A 13,085-nucleotide genomic window follows, 5' to 3' on the forward strand; every position below is an offset into this window, starting at 1 on the left:
GTGATTAGGGGGGAGAGTGTATGACAGTGATTAGGGGGAGAGAGTGTATGACAGTGATTAGGGGAGAGTGTATGACAGTGATTAGGGGGGGGAGTGTATGACAGTGATTAGGGGGGAGTGTATGACAGTGATTAGGGGGAGAGTGTATGACAGTGATTAGGGGAGAGTGTATGACAGTGATTGGGGGGGGGGGAGAGTGTATGACAGTGATTAGGGGGGAGTGTATGACAGTGATTAGGGGGAGAGAGTGTATGACAGTGATTAGGGGAGAGAGTGTATGACAGTGATTAGGGGGGAGAGTGTATGACAGTGATTAGGGGAGAGAGTGTATGACAGTGATTAGGGGAGAGTGTATGACAGTGATTAGGGGGAGAGTGTATGACAGTGATTAGGGGGGAGAGTGTATGACAGTGATTAGGGGGAGAGTGTATGACAGGGATTAGGGGGAGAGAGTGTACATGACAGTGATTAGGGGGAGAGAGTGTATGACAGTGATTGGGGGAGAGAGTGTATGACAGTGATTGGGGGAGAGTGTATGACAGTGATTAGGGGAGAGAGAGGGGAGAATTGCATGACAGTGATTAGGGGGAGAGAGAGGGAGAGTTGCATGACAGTGATTAGGGGGAGAGGGTGTACATGACAGTGATTATGGGGAGAGAGAGGGGAGAGTTGCATGACAGTGATTAGGGGGAGAGGGTGTACATGACAGTGATTAGGGGGAGAGGGTGTACATGACAGTGATTAGGGGAGAGGGTGTACATGACAGTGATTAGGGGGGAGAGGGTGTGTGTATGATAGTGATTAGGGGGAGGGGGGTGTTTGTGTATGACAGTGATTAGGGGGAGAGGGGGAGTGTGTGTATGACAGTGATTAAGGGGGAGAGGGGGTGTGTGTGTGTATGACAGTGATTAGGGGGAGAGAGGGGGGAGTGTGTGTTACTGCCCCAAGATGTGTCATCTGACAAAGTCCCCCCAGAATGACCCAGGATTCCTGTCAGATGAGGTGAGGGGAGGGGCCTCTGGCAGCCTCAGATCCTATATGGATAAATTCATCAGTGCTGTAACCATATCTGGGCCCAAGTTCAATAAATGTATTATAATCATTCATTTCCTAAACCTTCTGGGGTACATCAGAGGTCGCCCATAAGTTTCTTTCTGTTGTCTCCTGACTCGTGCCAGAACTTTTAATTGGCCTCAGGAAATCCCAGGCGTCCTCCCATGTTCTGGGAGCTGGGTGTATGATGTGTGGGATTGGGTCATAGTGAGAGCATTTATTCCCCTATTGAGGCTGCTGGGGTAGGACTTCTGGCCAACTTCACAATTACTCTTTATTACCAGGGATAACATCATGGAGGGAATATGGCCATTGCTGAAATGACACTTGTTCTGTCATAACATGTTTACCGCACAATATGATATACTGTTGTCATGAACTGTTGTTAGACTTACAATTCAAGTATAACTAAACCGTGTTCATGATTATCTTATGTAGGGATTAGGATGAAACATTCAAATAAAGTGTTACCAAACCCATGTCTTAAACTAAGAATACAAAAAATACTTTTGTTGTCCTTGCCTCACCCCACACATCCCAAATATGGACACACACACACAGAAAGCACACAGTATAAAGGAATGCTTCCTCAGCCTGTACTCTGGCTCAGCTTCTCTCAAAACACCCACTGCATGCTGGGGGCTTTTGCGCCACACATATCCCCAGGAGCCGTAATAATAGTTATTTAACTGAATTATTTGATAAATGTTTTGGTTTTTAACCCCGACAATCATTCAGTTGTTTGAGAGCATTTGTGCATGGACCACTTAAAATTTAGACTGAAGATCTGGCCTTGACCATTGTGTTTGTTCATGATTTGGTACACTCACTCTCTCGCTTTCTGGCCCTGGGTGGGAGGCAGATACTAGGTTTTGATTGATTAGGATCCCCATTAACCGACACCAATGTTGACAGCTAGTCTTACTCGGGTCTGACACATAATGAAAAATACATTACAGACAAAAAACTTGACATTTTCCATACATTTAAAAACATTAACATGTAGTGTGTGTGTGTGTGTGTGTGTGTGTGTGTGTGTGTGTGTGTGTGTGTGTGTGTGTGTGTGTGTGTGTGTGTGTGTGTGTGTGTGTGTGTGTGTGTGTGTGTGTGTGTGTGTGTGCGCATCTATCAGTTACACATACATGTCAGTACATACACACAACAAGTAGGTCACATGGGTACACTGTTCCTACATCATGGTAAACAATGAAAGGCAGTGTTCATTTTTTATCCCTCCAAAACAGTGGGCTGTAGAGAGGGTTGGGAGCAGGGTAGTGGTGGGGGCTCAGTGTAGTTACTAGCAGATCCTATGTGATAAGGGACAGTGTTTGGTGTGCCTCGCCTCAGCGCCTGCCTGTGCCCCTCTGCCTTCCCGTCCCGACGATGGAGCGGGTCACACTGAGTCACAAGGCCAGCCGGCGCTGACAATGGCACATTTGTGCACAGACAGAGCCGTGAGCCAGCCCACTCAAGGGAAAGGATGGTAGAAGGTGGAGCAAGTCCAGCAATCTGTGTGTGTGTGTGTTGTGTCTGTCTATATGTGCCTGTATCTATGTCTGTCTGTCCATTTACTTGTGTGTGTGTGTGTGTGTGTGTGTGTGTGTGTGTGTGTGTGTGTGTGTGTGTGTGTGTGTGTGTGTGTGTGTGTGTGTGTGTGTGTGTGTGTGTGTGTGTGTGTGTGTGTCAATGTCTGTGAAACAAAACTGGGATAGTTATTTGAGTGACAAAGCAAACACTCTACTTTGTAGCTTATTCACTCTTCAACCTGCTCAATACCAGTTGATAGTATTCTTATTTAACATAATCATATTTCAGGACAAGGCTCAGGCTACTTATCTTTCCACTAACACAGGCACAAACACAGTTATATTTTTCTCACGACCAGTGGAGGCTGCTGAGGGGAGGACCGACTCCCCTGGTTTCCATGTGTTTGATACCAGCCCATTATACTCCATTCCAGCTATTACTATGAGCCGTCCTCCCCTCAGCAGCCGCCACTGTTTTTTTGGAACCGAAGGGAAACTGTGGGTGAACAGCCATTTTGTGTCTGCTGTAAGCCACTGACTGTTAGTTAACATCCTGCAGTTGGTGCTTTCATCATTGGGTCAGGATGAGGAAACTTAGCTGGAATACACTGCAATAGGAAACACCAGTATAGCAACAGGGTCATCAATATGGGTGCCGTATTGAAAGCATACTGGTCAGTGTAGGGCAGTCTCTCCACACAGCTGCCGCGCCACGAGTCTGGCAAGCAAGACTATGGAAAAGACTGCAATGTGCAGTATAGGTTACTGACGAGCAGTATCTGTCACACTCTGACCTTAGTTCTTTTGTTATGTCTTTGTTTTAGTATGGTCAGGGTGTGAGTTGGGTGGGTTGTCTATGTTCCTTTTTCTATGTTTTGGGATTTCTGTGTTTGGCCTGGTATGATTCTCAATCAGAGGCAGCTGTCAATCGTTGTCCCTGATTGAGAACCATACTTCGGTAGCCTGGTTTCACTTTTGAGTTGTGGGGGATTATTTTCCGTGTCCGTGTTTGTTTCCACACGGAACTGTTTCGGTTTTGTTTTTTCACGATGTCGTTTATTGTTATGTTCAGTGTTCTTATTAAAAACCAAGATGAACACTTACCACGCTGCGTATTGGTCCGATCCTTCCTCAGAAGAGGAAGAGGAAAGCCGTTACAGTATCAGATATGTATAAATTAAATTTATGGCATGTTAAGATACAGGGAAACTTTGCACCATATACACCAACTCACAAAAAGCGTATTACTCCACAGTGGATAAGCCCTCAGTCAAATGTATCCATAAGTACTTCCATAGATCATGCTGACAGCAGATGCTATCAGTCATAAGACAAGGCTATCAGTCATAAGACAAGGCAATCTGACATACTTTGTTTCCTCCAAACCTTGACGTTTTTTAAAATTCTGATGCAGACAAAGAATGATATGATGTCATTATCCAATTTAACGTAGTGTTCAAGGGTATCTATACACATGCACGTGTGCACACACAAAAACACACACACATACACACAGTTACAGACTTCTGTTGGCCCATGACCTCCACATCAACTTAATACTTACTACTTAAAACTTACTAGACTTAAAACTTAAAACTTACTAGACCTGCAGACAGTGGTGTCCTTGCAGACGTGCCACCTTCCATCAGTATGCAGGCTTCATGTGTTGTTCTGGGACACTTTGGATGAGCTGTCGAGGTTCCTGACCTAAAGCCAGTAGCAGCTATGGTCACAGCACACACAAACATAGTGTACACACCCACATACACATACACATACTCAAACACACACACTCAAAAACTGTCACCTCTCAAACCCTCTCCAACACCCCCAATGGTCCTTCAGTCCAGAGCATCCCCCATACCTCCCTTCCTCCTCCTCCTCCTCCTCCTCCTCCTCCTCCACCACATCCTCCCCTCCACCACCTCTACCACCTCCTACTCCTCCACCAGCACCACCTCCACCACCTCCTCCTCCTCCACCACCACCTCCTCCCCTCCTCCACCACCTCTTCCCCATCATCACCTCCTCCTCCACCACCTCCTCCCCTCCTCCACCACCATCTCCTTCCCTCCTCCTCCTCCCCCACTACCCCCCCTCCTCCTCTGCCACCACCTCCAACACCTCCTCCACCACCTCCTCCACCACCTCTTCCTCCTCCACCACCACCTCCTCCCCTCTTCCTCCACTCCTCCTTCTCCACCACCACCTCCCCTCTTCCTCCACTCTTCCCATCCTCCACCACCTCCTCCACTACCTCCTCCTCTCCTCCACCACCTCTTTCTCCCCTCCTCCACCACCTCCTCCACTACCTCCTCATCTCCTCCACCACCTCTTTCTCCCCTCCTCCACCACCTCCTTCTTCTCCCCTCCTCCACTACCTCCTCCCCTCCTCCACCACCTCCTCCTTGTACTCTATCATATGACTGATGTTATGTGTGAGGAATGGAACACAAAGATGCTCTGTTAGTTCCTTTGCTCTGCCCTCAGTAATTAGTGCTGGGAAGAGGGCCCATCGTCCTCAGGCACACACACAGGGTCCTAGTTCTGAGCGCCAGCACAGATTAGAGAGGGAGAAAGAGAGGAGGGAAGGAGAGAAAGAGAAATCCATTTCTGTAGATTCACATAAAACTCAACGATAACCTAATCCTTACTTACTGTAACGTTACTACAAACAGATAAAGCCCCACCCTAATTTGGTTCAGTCCAGTTGACAGTCAGAAATCTAGGAAGCCAGTCAGCATGATGGGTCACAAGAGGCTTGACACAGTATTGGACCTAGCAGAAAAAACAAATAATAAAGGTATATCCTGCTCAAAAAAGGGTTCACAGTAGTCGTTATTTTTGTGTTTACTGCATTCCAGAGTAGGTTATCAGAGTTATTCAATTGCTAAAGGAATTAGCAGAACAATTTCATAGAGGCCGGTTTGGTGAATATTCCCACAACCTGCAGTCCTAGAGTAATATGATACAGTATAACATTAAATGTGTCCACATAAATCATTGTTCTTAAGTGTAAGAGGAGATGGACATATTGTATTATTTCCCCGTACTATAATATAATCAATTTAAGTGGTAAAGTCAGCCAAGTCTTCTAACCTACAAGGGCATAGGTGAGGGAAGCATATGATACAACCCCATTGTCCTTCTCAGACCAAAAAACATAGAGACAAACCGGCCACTGTCACTATAAAGCTACAGCTGTCCCAAGCCATTATGTCTCACAATGGAGGGGCAGAGGCAACCTTAGGAGGGGTCAAAATGAACTTAACCATTGTTTTTCCTACTGGATATGTTCTTTGGGGAACTTTACTGGCATGTTATTAAAAGCCCCATTCAAAATGGCAGAAATGTGTTGTGCTATGCTAGTACTGCTGTGCCCAAATTCCAAGTATGTGATATATTGTAGACCAATATGGCAATTATATTAGTTTGTGTCTTGTATGACACCACATGGGCAATGGCATCATGTGAGTGTGTGAGTTTAACCAATTTGTGTCAGCAAAACCTTAGAGAGCGCTCAATGAAGGGATGTGATTTACTTTGATATCATCCCTGTCATCCATTCTTACAGCCAAGGTTACCAGAGACCTCTGACTTTGTGTTAAGCCCCATTACTGCCCATTCCAATTCCCTCCCCTCTCAGTCCAACTTCAGGCTTCAATCCCACTCTAATTGCATGGGTTATCAAGCTACATCATATTAGAGTGTCATCTAGGCTGTTAGCTTGAAAAGCAAATCTGCAAATAGAAATGGGAAAATGGGATATGTGAGGAAATATTTTTCAGATCTCTGACCTGTGGTCCGGTAGTTATTTCCTGAGACATACTTATTATTGCATAACAGAAAATACAGACACAGAATGCTGGGTCCTAGGCTACATGACGTTTTTGTTTGAGGTGATATGATGTACTGTAGGACTGATTAGGCATGTGGTTCTGTCTTTGGTGGACATCTCCCATAGTGCAGAAGGAGCTGTGTCTGACATGGCAGCACCAACCTTCCAAGAAGTGACATCACTATGGGTCACATTTCTTCTCTGTAGAGTTACCAGTTTAAATTGTTGACATACCTCCATAACGTAAAGCACACAAAGATTTTAAACTATGTGAAATGTCTGACCTGACGTTATTACGTTTGCTTGGTCCACGTCTAATTTTTACCCTACCCGGTCCTTCTGTGTGTTCTAGTACCTTCTACGTGTAAACTGAACCTTATGATAGTTTCATCTTCAATGTGTAAGAAAGTATGTGATAGCGATATGATAGCCATTTAGATTTAACATGAATATCTGAATATCTACACTAGACATACAGTACTAGTCAAAAGTTTGGACACTTACCCATTCAAGGTTTTTTCTTTATTCTTACTATTTTCTACATTGTAGAATATTAGAAGACCTCAAAACTATATAATAACAAATATGGAATCATGTAGAAACTAAAAAACTGTTAAACAAATATTTATATTCTTCAAAGTAGGCACGCTTTGCCTTGATGACAGCTTTGCACACTCTTGGCATTCTCTCAACCAGCTTCACCTGGAAGGCTTTTGCAACGGTCTTAAAGGAGTTCCCACATATGCTGAGCACTTGTTGGCTGCTTTTCCTTCACTCTGCGGTCCAACTCATCCCGAACAATCTCAATTGGGTTGAGTTCAGGTGATTGTGGAGGCCAGGTCATCTGATACAGCATTCCATCACTCTCCTGCATGGTCAAATAGCCCTTACACAGCCTAGAGGTGTGTTGTGTCATTGTCCTGTTGACAAACAAATGATAGTCCCACTAAGCGAAAACCAGATGGGATCGCAGCAAAATGCTGTGGTAGCCATGCTGGTTAAGTGTGCCTTGAATTCTAAATAAAGCTAAGCACCCCCACATCATCCCACCTCCTCCTCCATGCTTCACGGTGGCAACCACACATGCGGAGATCATCCGTTCACCTACCCTGCGTCTTACAAAGACAGCTGTTGGAACCCTAAAAATCTCAAATTTTAACTCATCAGACCAAAGGACAGATTTCCACCAGTCTAATGTCCATTGCTCATGTTTCTTGGCCCAAGCAAGTCTCTTGTTATTAGTGTTCTTTAGTAGTGGTTTCTTTGCAGCAATTTGACCATGAAGGCCTAATTAACACAGTATCCTCTGAACAGTTGATGTTGAGATGTGTCTGTTACTTGAACTCTGTGAAGCATTTATTTGGCTTGCATTTTCTGAGGCTGGTAACTCTAATGAACTTATCCTCTGCCGCAGAGGTAACTATGGGTCTTCCTTTCCTGTGTCAGTCCTCATGAGAGCCAGTCTCATCATAGCTTTTGATGGTTGTTGCGACTGCAACATTCAAAGAAGAAATGTTCAAAGTTCTTGAAATGTTCCATATTGACTTGGCTTGACTTGATTAAACTACCAACGGGACATTCAAAACTGTAATCTTATATGCTTCACAGAGTCATGGCGGAATGACAACATTATCAACATACAGCTATCTGGTTATATGCTGTATCGGCAGGATAGAACAGCGGCATCTTTTAAGACAAGGGGCGGCGGACTACGTATTTTTGTAAATTTCGAAGGAAGTCTCGTGGTTTTGCTCACCTGAGGTAGAGTATCTCATGATAAGCTGAAGACCACACAATCTACCTAATGAGTTTTCATCTGTATTTTTCGTAGCTCTCTACATACCACCACAGACTGATGCTGGCACTAAGACCGCACTCAATGAGCTGTATTCTGCCGTAAGCAAACAGAAAACCGCTCACTCAGAGGCGGCGCTCCTAGTGGCCGGGGACTTTAATGCAGGGGAACTTAAATCGGTCTTACCAAATTTCTATCATCATGTTAAATGTGCAACCAAAGAGAAAAAAATCTGTGGACCACCTTCACTCCACACACAGAGATGCATACAAAGCTCTCACTCGCCTTCCACTTGGCAAATCTGACCATAATTCTATCCTCAAGATTTCTGCTTACAAGCTAAAATTAAAGCAGGAAGCGCCAGTGACTCAATCAATAAAAAAGGGGTCAGATGAAGCAGATGCTAAGCTACGGGACTGTTTTGCTAGCACAGACTGGAATATGTTCCGGGATTCCTCTGATGGCATTGAAGAGTACACCACATCAGTCATTGGCTTCATCAACAAGTGCATCAATCACGTCATCCCCACAGTGACTGTCCGTACCCAACCAGAAGCCATGGATTACAGGCAAAATCCACACTGAGATAAAGGCAAGAGCTGCCACTTTCAAGGAGCGGGACTCTAACCCGGAAGCTTATAAGAAATCCCGCTATGCCCTCCGGCGAACCATCAAACAGGCAAAGCACCAATACAGGACTAAGATCAAAATGCACTACACTGTCTCTGACGCTCGTCGGATGTAGCAGGGCTTGCAAACCATTACAGACTACAAAGGGAAGCACAGCCAAAAGATACCCAGCGATACGAGCATACCAGACGAGCTAAACTACTTCTATGCTCGCTTCGAAGCAAATAACACTGAAACATGCATGAGAGCACCAGCTGTTCCAGAAGACTGTGTGATCACGCTCTCCGAAGCCGATGTAAGACCTTTAACTTCTTGGTGACAGGGGGCAGTATTTTCACGTCCGGATGGAATGCATGCCCAAATTCAACTGCCTGCTACTCATCCCCAGAAGATAAGATATGCATATTATTAGTATATTTGGATATACTCTGAAGTTTCTAAAACTGTTTGAATCATGTCTGTGAGTATAACAGAACTTATTTAGCATGCAAAACCCCAAGGACAAACCATTCAGATTTTATTTTTTTGAGGTCACTCTCTTTTCAATAGTTTTCACTGGGAATCCAGATTTCTAAGGGACCTTCTTGCAGTTCCTATCGCTTCCACTGGATGTCAACAGTCTTTAGAAATTGGTTGAGGTTATTCCTTTGTGTAATAAAGAAGTACGGCCATCTTGAACGTGGGTCACTTGAAGTGTACTGTTAGATAGAGGCGCGTGATTAGAAAGCATGCTACAGTTTGTTTTCCCGTCTTCAATTTTATCGATTATTTACGTTAAAAAATACCTAAAGTTGTATTACAAAAGTAGTTTGAAATGTTTTGGCAAAGTTTACAGGTAACTTTTGAGATATTTTGTAGTCACGTTGAGCAAGTTGGAACTGGTGTTTTTCTGGATCAAACGCGCCAAATAAATGGACATTTTGGATATATATTGACGGAATTAATCGAACAAAAGGACCACTCCAATTTGCATACCGCCCTAACAGATCCACAGATATGCCATCTCTATTGCACTTCACAATGCCCTTTCCCACCTTGACACAATGAACACCTGTATGTATTAATTGACTACAGCTCAGAATTCAACACCATAGCACTCACAAAGCTCATCAATAAGCTAAGGACCCTGGGACTAAACACCTCCCTCTGCAACTGGATCCTGGACTTCCTGACGGGCCACCTCCAGGTGGTAAGGGCAGGTTACAACACATCCACCACGCTGATTCTCAACACCGGGGCCCCTCAGGGGTGCGTGCTCACTCCCCTCCTGCACTCCCTGTTCATTCATGACTGCACGGCCAGATACGACTCCAACACCATCATTAAGTTTGCCGATGATACAACCTGATCACCAACAACGACGAGACAGCCTATAGGGAGGAGGTCAGAGACCTGGCCGTGTGGTGCCAGGAGAACAACCTCTCCCTCAATGTGATCAAGACAAAGGAGATGATTGTGGACTACAGGAAAAAGAGGATCAAGCTTGCTCCCATTCCCATCGACAGGGCTGCAGTGGAGCCGGTTGAAAGCTTCAAGTTCCTTGGTGTCCACATCACCAACATGGTTCAAGCACACCAAGACAGTCATGAAGAGAGCACAACAAAACCTATTCCCCCTCAGGAGACTGAAAAGATTTGGGGTGGGTCCTCAGATCCTCAAAGAGCACCATGGTTGCATCACTGCCTGTATGGCATTTGCTCAGCCTCCGACCGCAAGGCACTTCCGAGGGTAGTGTGAACGGCCCAGTACAACACTGGGGCCAAGCTTCCTGTCATCCAGGACCTCTATACCAGGCGGTGTCAGAGGAAGGCCCTAAAAATGGTCAAGGACTCCGCCGTAGTCATAGACTGTTCTCTCTGCTACCGCACGGCAAGAGATACCGGAGCGCTGAGTCTAGTTCCAAGAGGCTTCTAAAAAGATTCTACCCCGAAGCTATAAGACTCCTGAACATCTAATCAAATGGATACCTCCCCCTTTACACCGCTGCTACTCCCTGTTATCATCTTTGCATAGTCACTTTAATAACTGTACCTACATGTACATGTTACCTCAATTACCTCGACTAACCGGTACCTCATCACATTGACTCTGTACCGGTTCCCCCTGTATATAGTCTCGCTATTGATATTTTACTGCTGCTCTTTAATTACTTGTTACATTTATTTCTTATTCATATTTCTTATTATTTTTTTATTTTTAAACTACATTGTTGGTTAGGGGCTCGTAAGTAAGCATTTCACTGTAAGGTCTACACCTGTTGTATTGGGCGCATGTGACTAATACAATTTGATTTGATTTGATCTGTCTTCCTCCAGAGATCCCAAAGCAATTGTGGGATTTTCTTCCACTATTTGTGCCTCCATTTTTAGATGTCTGAGGGCCTGGATGTTGGCTGTTTCACTTCATTCTTTCGGACTATCGCACGCAGCCAGTTCTTTAGTCTGCATCATCCATCATCTCCGGTGACACTCGGCTAAACAGCCCTGTCCCCTCAATGTTTCTCATTACATTCTCTCCATCTCTCCTCTCTTGTCCTGTTTCCCAATCTTGTTCTCTCTCCGTTTCTCTCTCTCTCTTTCCCCATTTCTCTCTCTCTCTCTCTTTCTCCACTGCATCAACCTCATCTGCCTCCCCGCTGTTAAACCCACTAGCCCCACGACCCCTCCCTGCGCAGGTTATCACTCTCTCTCTCACTCACACATACACACAAACACACACAGACAGACTCCTGGCACTGCACTGCTGACTCTGACCCCTCTCCACAAACCACAGTAATGCCTCATTAGAGATATGAGGGATTTTTAAAATAAAACAAATGACCCTCAGTGCTGTGGCCGATGGAGAGCAGCGAACACACACACTCTCTCACTTTGTTAGAATCACACTCATGCACACACATCACAAATACACCTCCACACACACCCATCCTGGGTCAAAAACGGTTATCGATCGAAGTGCTGATGTTATTGTTGATGTGGGCTGGCAGGCGGAGTGCTGCTAAATGCCGATGTGAAGCCAATGTCCAGTCCAGTGCCTGCCTGCAGAGCAACGCTCCACGGGGTGTGTGCTCCTCCCACCGCAGTGTCACATTCACTGTCTAACTAAGGCAGTCATGAGAGCCATACAGCAGATCCTACGTGACAGTGCTTTTACTGGCTCTCTTCTCTCTCTTTCATGGTCACTGGGATGGACAGAGCATGCACACATACACCTTTGAGGTATCCTTCCCATTTCACGTAAACCCAACATTACAGACAACCATATGTATCAAGGATGTATCAAGGAGGAGATGTGCACCACAGACAGGCAGACACCAGCTCTCCTTGTACATGTCTAGGTCTACATAGAGAGCAGGCAGGGTGGAGGAGGGGACAGGAGAAGCAGCCTTGCCTTGGCTCCATCTCAGAACATCACCATCCTGAGCTCAGCTGAGAGGAAAAATGTTCTGTTCCTCCGTATTATGAATACAGTCACATAGCAATTCCTCACCCCCCCCCCCCCAGAAAAACAAAGGTGGCCCAAAGGAGGCCAACTTAGCAGTGATGACAGAAAAAAGGGTGTGTGAGAAAATAAAGCAGGCAGGCTTACCGTTTCACCGTCCAGCATCCATTCACCAGGGATACTGCAGACAAACACTTGCTGGAAGAGAACGGCTGTGTGCACTCCACCCTTAGTCCAACATTCTCCTGTCTTTCACACCCTCTCTATCTCTTTCTATTCACCTCTTTCTCGCCTTTCTTATTATTGTCTGTGTTCTATTTCCTCTCTTGTTTGCTCCAAGGCAGTTGAGACACTGCAGCGGTGGGGGAGGAGGGTGTGTGTGTATGTGTGCGTGCGTGTTTGAGTGTGTCAGAGAGCGGAGGGAGAGAGAAATGAAGGGAGGAGTCAGCGGGGATAGAGAGAGAAGGGTAAAATGGACAGGATTAAATCATGAGAGAAACAGAGAAAGAGGTAAAAGGGCACCAAGCTAAACAGAACACTGGGCTGTGACAAAAACAGGATACAATAGAAGCTGTCTGCTGCATGCATTGAGAAGGGGAAACAGACAGAGACCCCTATGAGAAGCAATGGAAATGACAGCTTATGTGTGTGTTTCAATGTATAACAGCCCTGCTTATTCTATTTCTCTGGTCTATGACAAGTCAACAGCAAGATTGGTTGTGATTTCATTGATGGCTGAAAAAGCATGCACGATAGAGAGAGAGAGCAAGAGAGTGGGAAGAGGAGAAGAGAGGAGAGGAGA

At 45.4% G+C, this 13,085-nt stretch overlaps 1 protein-coding gene across 2 annotated transcripts in view; it reads right to left on the reverse strand.

Moving 5' to 3' along the window:
• Positions 1 to 12,682, reverse strand: part of gnaz (guanine nucleotide binding protein (G protein), alpha z polypeptide) — a 42,047-nt gene extending 29,365 nt beyond the window's left edge. Inside the window, exon 1 of one of the 2 annotated variants that reach the window (XM_029653452.2) lies at positions 12,431 to 12,682. The gene's annotated coding sequence lies outside the window, so the exon portion shown is untranslated. Of the gene's footprint in view, positions 1 to 4,180; positions 4,287 to 12,430 lie in introns of those variants that run through there. The other variant, XM_029653445.2, reaches the window with a different exon arrangement.
• Between the last annotated feature and the right edge of the window lie 403 nt (positions 12,683 to 13,085).

The sequence above is a fragment of the Oncorhynchus nerka genome, linkage group LG4 (genome assembly GCF_034236695.1).
Source record: "Oncorhynchus nerka isolate Pitt River linkage group LG4, Oner_Uvic_2.0, whole genome shotgun sequence".
NCBI classification, from domain to species: Eukaryota; Metazoa; Chordata; class Actinopteri; order Salmoniformes; family Salmonidae; genus Oncorhynchus; species Oncorhynchus nerka.